Source organism: Pleurodeles waltl, chromosome 10, assembly GCF_031143425.1.
Source record: "Pleurodeles waltl isolate 20211129_DDA chromosome 10, aPleWal1.hap1.20221129, whole genome shotgun sequence".
NCBI lineage: Eukaryota > Metazoa > Chordata > Amphibia > Caudata > Salamandridae > Pleurodeles > Pleurodeles waltl.
The window spans coordinates 288,426,074-288,438,475 of record NC_090449.1 but is presented as its reverse complement, the minus strand read 5'-3'; the positions used below and the strand labels follow the sequence as shown (position 1 = coordinate 288,438,475).

The 12,402-nt window shown below is 44.3% G+C and overlaps 1 non-coding gene across 1 annotated transcript; it reads left to right on the top strand.

The window, feature by feature from the left end:
• Positions 1-6,973: 6,973 nt before the first annotated feature.
• TRNAT-CGU (transfer RNA threonine (anticodon CGU)) lies at positions 6,974-7,045 on the top strand. Its single transcript has one exon. It is a non-coding gene; the product is annotated as a tRNA-Thr (tRNA).
• Positions 7,046-12,402: the final 5,357 nt, after the last annotated feature.

The following is a 12,402-nucleotide window of genomic DNA, read 5'->3' as shown; positions in this document are numbered from 1 at the left end:
GAACTGGTGGCCGGTTTAGAAGAAATCAAGCAGAAATTATGGGTTGTGGTTCTTGCCCTTGAGTGATGAAGCATTGTCACCTGAAAGATAGCTCAGGGTTCTAACACCTGACCTATCGGTAGACTGAGAATTAGCTCAGCTATGTGCAGCCTCGAAATAGAATTTATGTCTAACCAGAGGCGTATCTCTGTCGCAAAAAGCAAATGCCTCTAGTATCAGTTTCTCAGAGTACATTGTAACATGTAGAATACGCTTTACCTCATGCTTTGAGGTTTTTTTTCTTCATGGGAATGTTTATGCCAAAGCAGTTCACTAGCATCTATCATCTTTTAGCATTGAATCACTGTGTCCTACCTCTTAACTAGTGTAGTTTGGCAGCAAAATGATTGTGAAATCTTATTCTGCCATCAGACGAAGTCTGTCAAAAGCAGCATACTTCTGATGTGTGTATAATAGCGTACCAGAGCTAAAGTGTTGCTTAAAGAAAACACTACTTTGTGCACTACTTCTTTCAGTGTTACAATGACAAACTCGTAGTCATGTTGTCGGCCTAGTGGCTCACTCGTGCCCTTTATGTACCCAAACCAGATTATTTGCTATAATTAGTTTTTACATTTAGGAACAACCATTACAGCGAATATGGTAATTCTTCTCAAAGTAAGTTTGGAGAAGTTTGTAAGAAAGATTTTTTTTTTTTTTTAACACACATCGCCAAGGCAGGTTTTAAAAACATTTATATTTTAGTAGATTTGACACTTTATGGTCCTTTTATTATAATACATTCTATTAAGATGCACAATTCATTTTCATGACATTGTCCATCAGCCACAATGTCTATGTGTTCTAGGGCTCAAAGGAACAATCGTATCCTTTGCATACTGGAAGACCAATTTTTTGCAAAGTTATTTCAAGCCAGTGACCTTTTTATCGTTTTTTAAGCCTGATTAAATCTGTCATGGCCTGTCTAAGCCCAGCTGCAAAAGGAGGAGGGTTATGCATGGGGCTAGCTACCCTTCTTTGTAAAATAAAACCCTAGCAATAGAAATGTCAACCAATAGACATCCCAGCCTTTGGGAAAGAGGAAGCTCCTTCACTGAGAGCTATGAAATCTTGTGGTGAAAACAGAGATCCCTGGAAGCCACACAGCCAAAATACCTGTTTTCGACTAAGACCATCACCATCAGATCATGGATAATGATGAGCATGTACAGGCAAGACAGCCCAAGTGGCAGCAAAGATGAAAAAATACAGTCTTGTCTTGCTTGTCATCAGCAAGACAAGATGGACATAGTCCGGACAGAAAAGACTGTCTCCAAGAGGAATGCTGCTGTATTCTGGACACAAAGAAGAAAATGCAACACATAATCAGGGAGTAGCACTGATGCTAACATCAACAGCCAACAGAGCTCTGATTGGGTGAGAAGCCCACGGTCCCAGAATCATCACAGAGACCTTCAGCACAAAGAAAAAAAGGATTAAATGATAGCAAAGCAGAGAAAAAAGGTGCAGTTTTAAAACAGATTCCAGCCCATCCTGGAGAAATTCCATACGAGAGGCATCACCATACTGATGAGGGACCTCAATGCCAAGATTGGAAGCGACAACACTGAGTATGAAGAAATAATGAGCAACCATGGCCTTGGCGATATGCACGAGAATGGTGAAAGGCTTGCCCGGTGCCCTGTACATTCTGGTGATAGGCAATGGTGTAGTCCCACACAAAAGAATACCCAAAGTAAGTTGGGTGTCACCAGATTATTCAACAGCGAATCAGATTGACCAAGTCTGTATTGCCAAGAAGTTCCGGATGTCCCTGTAGGATGTGAGAGTGATGATAGGAGCGGACGTGGCATCAGACCACCGCCTTGCCATGGCCAGGCTAAAATTAAAGCTTAAGAAAGCATGATTGGAACCAACAAACAACCTCCAGTGATTACATCACCCTCTCAAAAATGCTGATAAATATACTCCGGCATCCTCAGTACCAAGTTTTAAGTCATTCAAGAACTAGAGGATGACAGAGACCCACTAGAAAGTCAGTGGTAGAAGATCGAAAAAACTGTGACATCAACCTGGAGATACTGGGCCCCAGGAAACACCAGCATAAAGAATAGATCTCCACAAGACTCTGTAAAACCCAAGAGAGAAGGGAGAAGAAATCTGCAGTCAACACCAACCGAATGAGAGCAGAAAAAGCAAAAGCTCAATGAGAATACACCACAACCAACCAGGAACCAAAGAGAAGCTTAAGAGCAGACAGGCAAAGATTCATCGATGGTCTTGCCACATACGCCCAGGAAGCAGCAAGCAATGAAAACTTGAAAAAACTCTACATCATAATAAAGAAACTGTCCAGCAGATACAGCAAGCTAGAAAGGCCTGTTAAAGACAAAGCTGGAAAGAGAATCATGGGTAATAAAGGCCAACAGCAAAGATGGGTGGAGCACTTCGAAGAACTGTTGAACCAGCCCGTGCTGCAGTCTCCACCAAAAATACAGCCAGCTGGCAAGGATTTGCCAATCTACTTCAGCAGACTACCCAAGGAAGAAATACAACTAGCCATTAAACATCTGAGAAATGAGAAGGCAGCAGGACCTGACAACACTCTTGCAGAGGCACTGAAGGCAGACATTGAAACATCAGTAGACACGTTCTACCCCATGTTTGGAAGGATCTGGGAGGAGAAAAACTGCCAGCAGACGAGAAGGAAGACTTTCTCATCAAAATCACTATTCCAGTACTGCAGTCCACATACAAATCTGTCAATGCACCTCTGCCCTAAGCCGCAGCACCTAATTATTCCAATACCAGGAATTACACAGCACTCCATTTCTCAGGAGGTGCATTAGCAGAGTTGTATGTGAACCCCAATACAGCAATATTGGGGGGCTTCAGATCAGGATTGGGGGTATAGACAGAGCTGTGTCCCGGCCCAGTGCTGAATAACAGAAAGGCAGCAGGTGAGGAATGAGACACAGGGCACCATGTAATTCTTGGTATTGGAATAATTGGGAGCTGCAGGTTAGGGTTGAGGTGCATTGACAGAATTGTATGTGGACTGCAGTACTGGGATAGTACCCAAGTCCAGAAGTGAGGTATGTAAATGGAGCTAGGTATTGAACCTAGTATTGGCGTGCCAGTGTTGCCGAGTGTTAGACTGGAGGTGCCCTGGGGAAGCTGCGGGTGCACCCAGCATGTGAGTGGCATTGCCTCTTAACCGCAGCAGCGAGGAGTCCTGAAGGGTGTGTGTGTGAGCCTTAGTACTCAGAAGAAATGTGCACTGAAAGTTAGAATCAGTGGCTTTTGGCAGAGCTGTGATGGTTTCCATCAACAGTGTCATTGGATGTTACACTTGACGTGCACTGGCTGAGCTGTGTTTTGCTCTTTTGGGTCCAGTATTGGCTTGGCAGTGAGACTGAATATTAGAAATGAGCTGCTGTAATGGAACTGTACGTGAGCGAGGTCGTAGTATGGGAAAGGAAGTGACCGCCCTGGAGTAGAAGTAAGGTGCACTGATGGAGCTGCGCCTGAGGTCCCTGTACTGGAACAGCAGAGTGTACTGACTTTAGGGACTGAGGTGCTCTGGCAGACAGCGTGTGTGGGGTTCTGGCATGGGTACGGCTGAGGGCTTGGCGTTTGTGAATTGAGATGCACTGATTGAGCTGTGCCCAAGGTCCCAGTACTGGAACATCTGTGTGTACTCACTTTAAGAACTGAGGTGCTCTGGCAGACAGCGTGTAGGGGTTCTGGCATGGCTGAATGGCTTGGAGTGTGTGAACTGAGGTGCACTGATTGAGATGTGTGCGAGGTCCAAGTACTGGAACAGCAGAGTGTAATGACTGTAAGAACTGAGGTGCTCTGGCAGACAGCGTGTGGGTTTCTGGCACTGGCACAGCTGAGGGCTTGGAGTGGGTGAACTGAAGTGCAGAGTGTACTGACTGTAAGAACTGGGGTACTCTGACAGACAGTGTGTGTGGGGCTCCTGGCACTGGCATGACAAGGCTGAGGGCTTGGAGTGTGTGAACTGAGGTGCACTGATAGAGCTGCGCCTGAGGTCCCAGGACTGGAGCAGCAGCGTGTACTGACTGGAAGAACTGTGGTGCTCTGGCAGGAAGGGTGTGTGGGGTTCCTGCCACCGGCACAGATGAGGGCTTGGACTGTGTGAATTGAGGTGCACTGATGGAGCTGCGCCCAAGGTCCCAGTACTGGAGCAGCAGAAAGTACTGACTGGAAGAAGTGAGGTGCTCTGTCTGGCAGCATGTGTGGGGTTCCTGGCACTGGCACAGCTGAGGGTTTGGAGTGTGTGAACTGAGGTGCACTGATGGAGCTGCGAGTGGGATCCCAGTTTGTAGCAGAAGTGGGCACTGACTCTAAGGATTGGGTAGCAGAAGTGGGCACTGACTCTAAGGATTGGGGAGCTCTGGTAGAGTTGGTAAAGAAAATCCAAGCCATGGAAGGGTGCGAGTCAGGCAGCTGAGAGAGGTGCAAAGAGCCCACAGAGACTAAATGTGACAAAGATAACAGCCTGATTTATTGCCTTGTTTACAGATAAGCTCAGACCAATAATGCTCTGCAAATGAAAAGGGAAGCTTCCCTGGATAGGAGCAGGAAATAAAGTTTAAAAAGTCCCCTACAGACTAGATAAACAGGACAAAGCTATTATACAGTTGTTGGTCTCTGCTCCCACACAGAAGGGTCAAAGAGGCATGACTGATGACTAGCAAGCAAGGCTTTTTAAATAACACTGAAACTAACAAATGAAATAGCTGGAAGCCCACAGAAGTAGTACACTTAAAAGTATACAAGTGGTACTGCACCTAGGCTCGACTTAAAAACAGCTGCATTGGTCCAAAAATGTGAGGGTGAACAATCAAAAGAGGTGCTTCCTTTAACATTTCTTTTGTATTATTTTCATTAAATTTACTTCTATCTAGGGATGACCTCATACCACAAAGAAAATAAAGCAAACTACTACTAAAATGTGTTTTCTAACACTGCACATATTTTTATCCATTTTTCTTGGGAACTCAAAATCATTTTCAATTTGTTTCTGTCATATCACTGTCTTTGTCTCTTACCTTGTCAAGAAGCTTGTGGTGTCTGTCATTTGTAATAGATGGAGTGTTGAAGGATAATACTTCTAATCATGACAAAAGCCTTGAAGCAAGCCAGGCAGCTGCTAGTTAGTTTGCAGAGAGAGAAGAGCCGCTAAGCTAACCTGATGTATTTATAAACCAGCACTGGCAGAGCCAATAGGGGTGGTTTTAATGTACATGCATCGTTAACATATTAGAGTAAGACCCACAGAGGAAGCCAGCAGAAGTGGGCAGAGAGCTACATTTCTAAAGTAGTCTCCCTTGCGGTCCAATACAAGCACTGGGGAGGGCATATTTATCAAAGTTTCAAGCAGCGCAGCAAGCTACACTGCTGTGTGAAAGGGAACGGGCAGGAATCTTACCCTATTTTACATTATACAATGCATTCCTTTCCTTGCACTGGCACCCTTTTGGCTGCCTGGCCCAAATGCAAGTACCCTTGTGCTGTAGTGCCTGAGTGCTTGCGTTGCAGGCAGGACTGCTTTTATGCAGGAAGGCATACCTTCCTGCACACAAACAATTCTCAGAAGCATTTTCCTCTATTTAAAGATTTTTCTCCACGTTATGCCTCACTTAGGGAGAAGTAGCCTTTCGATGCATTCCCAGGTCTACCAGTAATGGTAAATCTGGGAATGCGCAAACATCTGTGGGTGGATCCGTGGAGACACCCACTCTCCATTCATAGAATGACTCCCTGGGACAGAGTAACGCAACACAGCAATTTGCACTGCATTGCGTTACTCTAGATTTATCAAGCCATGCAGAGCAACACAAGGTGGCCTTCCGTGGCTTGACAAATCTGACTCACTTGCGTCACCCTTGCGCCCCCTTGAATTGAGTAAGAGTGACACAGCTCAATGAGAAATATTGCTCTGGATGTGGAGACAGAAGGATGCACCGGAACCACCTATATCATTGGGTGAGATGTGAATACTTCACTGAGCTTAGCAAATATGTCATTGACAGAGTGTCAAGCCAAACGCTCAATGTAAGGGTATGGCTGAACGGAAAGGACTCAAAGCCCACTTTAAGGATATTGTTGCAAGAGGCATGTTTGACAACTCTGCTGCCATAGCCTAGACCTACCTGTAGGTCTGTTTGCAAACGTTTTCCAGTTGTTTTGAGGTCCCTTGAACGAATAGATCGAAGCCTTTTTACAGATTAAACTCCACTTCATAGGATTTACAGAACGTGAAGTGGTAGATTTAGCAGACAATATATATATTTTGCACTTTTTATACACCGGGATCTCGACCCAGGGTATTGGGGTGATTTACACGAGCACTATTTATATTACACGTGGAGAAGGGTAATGTTTATTATTAAATAAGCCACACGTGTTCTCATATGCAAGGACGAGCTAGAAATGAGAGTTTGAAGCTTATGTCTATTGGGCTTCAGAACTCTTTCCCTAGGGGGACCAAGCAGGCCCGATACCTAGATATATCCGTGTCGTTACATGTGCTATAATGCATCGCCTTAGTTTCAACAAGGACAATTGCAGAGATTATTTTTGTTTTTAATACTACTTTGCTCAAACACATCCTCTTCTCTTCTTTTCCGAGTCAGCCCATGACAAACCGCTTCCAGCTTGTGTCTCCACTTAGAAAGCGAAGACGGTTTTAGAAAGACAGGCTTTCAAAGAATAATTATTTCGACCGCACGTAATGCTGAAAAAGACCGGACACCCAATTATAAAAGCAATTGTACAGTCTGCGGTCGCGGTGCACAAACTTTGAGAAAAACAGTTAGTGAAAATCTCCTGAAAGCCATCAACAGATCAAGAGAAACAATTAAATACAATGCAAGTAGACGACACTGTTTGAATCCGGAAATTGCGTCATCATATACAGCTCGGGAGGCTCGCCTTTTACGGTGGCTCGGTGGCCAAGTGGTAAGGCGTCGGTCTCGTAAACCGAAGATCACGGGTTCGAACCCCGTTCGAGCCTGAATGTTGGATTTTATTTGAAGAGCTAAAAACTTGCGAGACGACCTTCTCTTGACAGTATGGAGAGGGTGGTGAAAATCTTACTCTTTGTAAATCAGATGCGAGCACTTTAAAGTAGTGGGGTGGTTTCTGAGTTAATAAGTCCAGGTAATGACTACCATAACCGCTAGGACTTTAATGCAAACATAGCTGACCACTCAAATCATCAATACATGTGATGACCACTTCATAAATGATTCGCAAACTTGACGCTGGTGCAAAACTCACTAGCCAACTCAGGTCCATTTTATACTCGGTTTGTGCTGAATTACCGTCATTTTTTTACGCTAATTCAGCACAAACCTAACTCCATATTTATATTTTGGCGCTAGACCCCTCTAGAGCCAAAGATATGGAGTTATTGTCGTTTTCTGGATGTGAAAACCTACCTTGTGTCAATGAGATGCAAGGTAGGTGTTCCTGTCCAGAGAAGGACGATATGGCCTTTGTGCCATATTTATTCCCCTGTGCTAAAATCCAGCATGGGGCGATGGGGGCCTTAAATAATAGCGCTAAGCTTGCTTAGCGCCATTATTTAACACCTGTGTATGGGCAGGTGTAAGGGGACCTTTAGGCATATTTCCATGGTCAGAGACCATAGAAAGTGCCCACAGGTGCCCTTCCCTGGCTCCAGGGGCACCCCAACCCACACCAGAGGGACACCACAAGTCCCGGTAAGTATTTTTTTTTTTTTTCCTGCTCGGGGGCCCTAACTTGGGGCCCCCTGCACAGCGCTGGCCCCAGTGGCCTGGGCATGGCCATTGGGGTGGTGGGCATGGCTCCTGCCTTTACTAAGACCATAGCCATGTCTATGGGGGTTGTGCGCCAGAAAATGGCGCTACACTGCTTATAGGCATTTTTCTGCCTCTAAACAGTGTAGCGCCATAATTCGGCATACAAGCCTCAGTTTCCGCTACGCCTCCCCCACCCTGTTAGCGTCCTTTCAAAGGACGCTAACAGGGCATTAGCTCCACCTAGCACCATTCCATAAACATGGCGCCCGGCTGAGGTCTTGGAATGGCACTAACGGGTGCTTTACTTTTTCACGCAAAACTGCGCTAACGCAGTTTTACGTGAAAAAGAATAAATCTGGCCCGCAATGTCCTATGCCATGGCTCTCTTTTACAAAGTATTGTTTTTAGGTGTGCCTGCTCAATTGCAGTACTCGAAGTTAAAGAAGTCCTACAAGTCCCGGAATGGACTACAATAAAGAAAAACCCAGAGGCCGCCAATCTAGACCTTGGTGACATGGGATTATCTAGAAACGTTAAAGAAAGATGGACAATTGTACAGCTAATTTTGTGAGATATTTAGCAAGGACAGTTCATCATATTTCAGAAACTCTTGTGCACCAAGAAGAAATTGATTTTGGTACCATTTCTAAACATGAAACAATCATACATTTGTGAAATGGAGTCACATGGTGACCCTACGTTTGAAAAGAAAACAGCAAAACTATAATGAAATCGGGTTGCTCCACATTCTGTTCATGTGATCAAATAATCTATGGGGAAAACACTGATTGTTCCATTCCTCAACGCACAAGCGTGAAAATTGGTTTGCTAGGTGCTTAATTTGAGCCGTGGTTGGAGGTGGGGCCCATCAGCACTCATTTTAGGGGACCAGTGCTAAAGGGTTGAAAATCAATAAAAGAAAGACAGAGAAAAGGCAGGGATGGAAAATAACACACAAGGTTAAGATAAAGAGTGTCTGGGGTGGTACAAAGAGGTTGAGGTGGAACCAAGACTATGCAAGCACCCAGCCCTTTTATAGCGCCAGCACCTGGCTTCTGAACAACACTTTAGTCCTTGGTCCTTATGTTTTTCACAAGTTATGCACTGGATTTGCCATGATTTTTGCATAAGTATGTTTACGAAATATTGTTCAGGTCTCCTTTCCTCACACACTCCTTGTAATGTAACAAGCCTTTCCCACTCCTTCCTTTCTCAGTACCTGGCTATTCCTTCTCACTCTACCCCAAAGCACTTCAGTTACAGACCTCTCCGCTTCGCCGTCAAATTTTCCAATGCCAAATACCTAGCCAACAATTCTTTATCGAGTTTGGAGGGAAGCTTTTATGGTGGAATTTATCTCGAATTGTACATGGGCATATCATAGAGGTTTCGAATTAAAAAAGGAACCACTTGGTTTTAACGGGTGCGTACTCCATTGTAAGTGGATCATGGCAGCCCCTTACAGGGGATTACTTCGATGTGTTGATGACCAAAGACAACGTTTTCCTGTCGCGATGTGTCGGTAACATTAGAGCTTGCCTGGAGCAGTATCTTAAACGTGTGCGCTGTGTAACTGATTTGAAGAAGTGCGTGCACGCTCAAGTTAGTGCATGAGCTGCCGCTGAGAAACAGCCAGAGGCAGTCACTTATCCCTAATCATGAGCTGGGCTGTCTGCAGTTTATGCACAACTAAATAATTCCCCCGTTATTTCTATGAGCTTTAAACAGTGCAATGTCTTCGACGGCTCGTCAAGAATAGGAAGCGCTATATAAATACATTTACAAATACAATTAAACACATCCGCCTATCTCTGCTGTGCCTCAGCACACATGATCATGATATGGCTTCTAGTGTTAAGAACTTGACATTACAATTTGGCGACACGTTTTGGAGTATCTGTTACCTTGCTGGGATCAGGATGGCTACCCATGGGAGAAGAAATCAAGAGAGATCACCTAAGAGACTTTTCGAGCTGGTGGAACGGTCCACGGTGCCAGCAAGTCCGGGGGTTGGTAAGAGGCCAAGAGGCGGGGTTATGAGTGGGTTTGAGTTGGCCTTCAGAGTGCTGAACAGCCTCCACACAGAAATCCTGTACATCTGGAGGCAATAGACAATGGAGTTCTACGGAGATCTCAGTTTGATTTTGGGGGGTTTGCACAGTAGATGTATGATGAGAAATGTAGGCCCAGGTGGGCGCTGAACACAGATAAACAGTGGGCTGAGGTTAATAATGAATTGTAGCAGCAGTGGATTGTTCATAGACGACCTGTGCTAGCGATACACACTGGGAGTGATTTCTCGAGTAAACCGTGACCCTTTCAGTGGCATGCCACACAGTTTGGAGTGAACGGATTTGAGATGTGTCATTTGCCACAAGGTGAGGCATGATGGTGCCTTAACTGGTGGTACTATACTAGGGATTACCATAGGCTTATGCACAGTTGTGCTCATGGAGTGTAATTTACATCTTGCTCAATATTCCAGACAATTCGCTTTTGGTGCACAAGGAAAGACTAGAGGCTGAGGCCAACAACTAGTTACCAGCAGCAGCTGAGCTGCTGTAATAACACTCAGTGGGGTGGGGGGTGAGGGGGTTGTGCAGGTTGGGGGGGGAAGGGTGTTCGCGTGAGGGGCTTTGGAATAATAAAAAAAACACTTACCAGCCGCATGCCGCCTTGGTGTTCCTCGCCGCCTTGGTGCTTCTCTGCTTCTTCTCTCCCCACCCAATCCAGACATTTCTTGCATGCTGTTACCCAGCATGAGAGAAGCATCTGGATTGGTCTAAGCGGCCTGAAATGCTGCTCAGCTGGGGAATGGGAGCCTACACTCGTTCTTCCCCTGGGCTGTCCAACACAGTCCGGAAGCAGAGTTCTAAGTGTGCATGTTTGTTTGGCCGGCTTTGGAAGGCCAGCCAAACCAACATGTGCACTTAGAGTGCACACTACTCCTTCTCCCACTGCAGGCGAGGATCGCCCCACCCTGCCCTATGCAGAGGAAGTGAAAAATAAGTTGATAATACCATAGTTGTATTATCATTTTATTTTTCTGCTGCCTTTCAGCAGTGGGGCGACGCTCCTCCACCATAGCGGAGGGGCCACCCCTGCTAGTTGCCATAAAGGGCTCCTACGCCAATTGCTGAGCATTAGTTAACTGATGATTGGCCTGTTATCCTGACAGAAGGCAGCACACACTTTGGAATTTGGTTTCAAGGAGAGTTTTCGTTTCGGTTAGCAAGGTCAAAGAGTGGGCAGGTGGGTTGACCATTTCAAATGAGTTAACAAAACCTCAAAGATGTCAGGGAAAAAATAAAGAAGGAGATTGTGAGGAGTGGATTGTAGGTCCTTTTGAGTACTGGTCTTGAAAAGCGTAATGATGCCACAACTGGCAGTGGAAGGAATGGATACATAGATTATTTCAATATTTATTGGGGCAAAAAGGCTTGCCTGTTAATGATTTCATTTGGGTGGAGGATGCATCTGTTGAATATGGTATGGTGGATGGGGTAATGGTTAAAACTGCCCGGACAACTGTGTATAAGTTCAATTGGATAGTTGTAAGACTATTACTTAGTGTTTACTAAAGGGCAAATGACTAAAATGGGGTGATTTACTGCTGTCTGTCTATTTAATTTATATGTGTTTGATTTTGTATAATATTTGACTACCCCAAGGTGCTCTCTTTCACATCTGGAAGACATCCATGTTTCTTTGCTAGCCTTTGTGATAATATGGGCTACATTAACCACACAGAACTAGGATTACAAACATAGTTAGACACATTGTGCTTTTATACACTTCATGACAGAATTCAAATGAACTGCACAGATGTGAATATTATGAATTTTGGGAATATTACGCTTTACTACTAATGGTCTTTCAGTTGATTCAAACTTGAAATTAATATTCATAACTGTGGATGCAATGAACCTTTGTTTAGGTGGTTTATCTAACAAAAGAGTATAAAGGGTTGCTAATTTTATTTTAGAATCTGTAAAACTGGTAAATGTTTATCAACTTTTATGATATATAACTATTTGTCACAGTTACTTATAATTTTTAGGGCACTGTTTTTAAAGAGCCCACCATGTAAATTTAACGGTTGGATTGTATCTCACAATAAACAGTTATGTTTACCTAGTGTACAGTTCTGTAGGTTTATATTCCTATTTGTTTGAGTAGCCTTTTATGGGTTGTACTTCCTGAATGCTGCGAAATCTGCACTTGCACTCAGTATGGCAAAGCGGGATAGAAGCTGCACTTCTAAACTGGGACATAAAATTGTTTTTTACGGATTTGCAGTGTGAAGGGGTCATTCAGATTACTTACTGTTTGGATGAATTCTTGTTTGTATGGGCAGGAGGCTTGTTTGATTGAAACGGGGCTAAATAGAGGGCCGAAGTGTAGTTATGGCATTTTTTTGGTATTAAACCAGATACAATTAAAAATGGAAGGCTGGTTGTCAAAGACAGTGTTGAGTCTTTGTTGACATGATTGTCTGAGAGAGATCCATCAAAGAAAATTGAGCTGACAAAGTTTCAAATGTTGATGGGTCATTTAAATCTTGTGTGTAGAGTAGTGTTCAGAG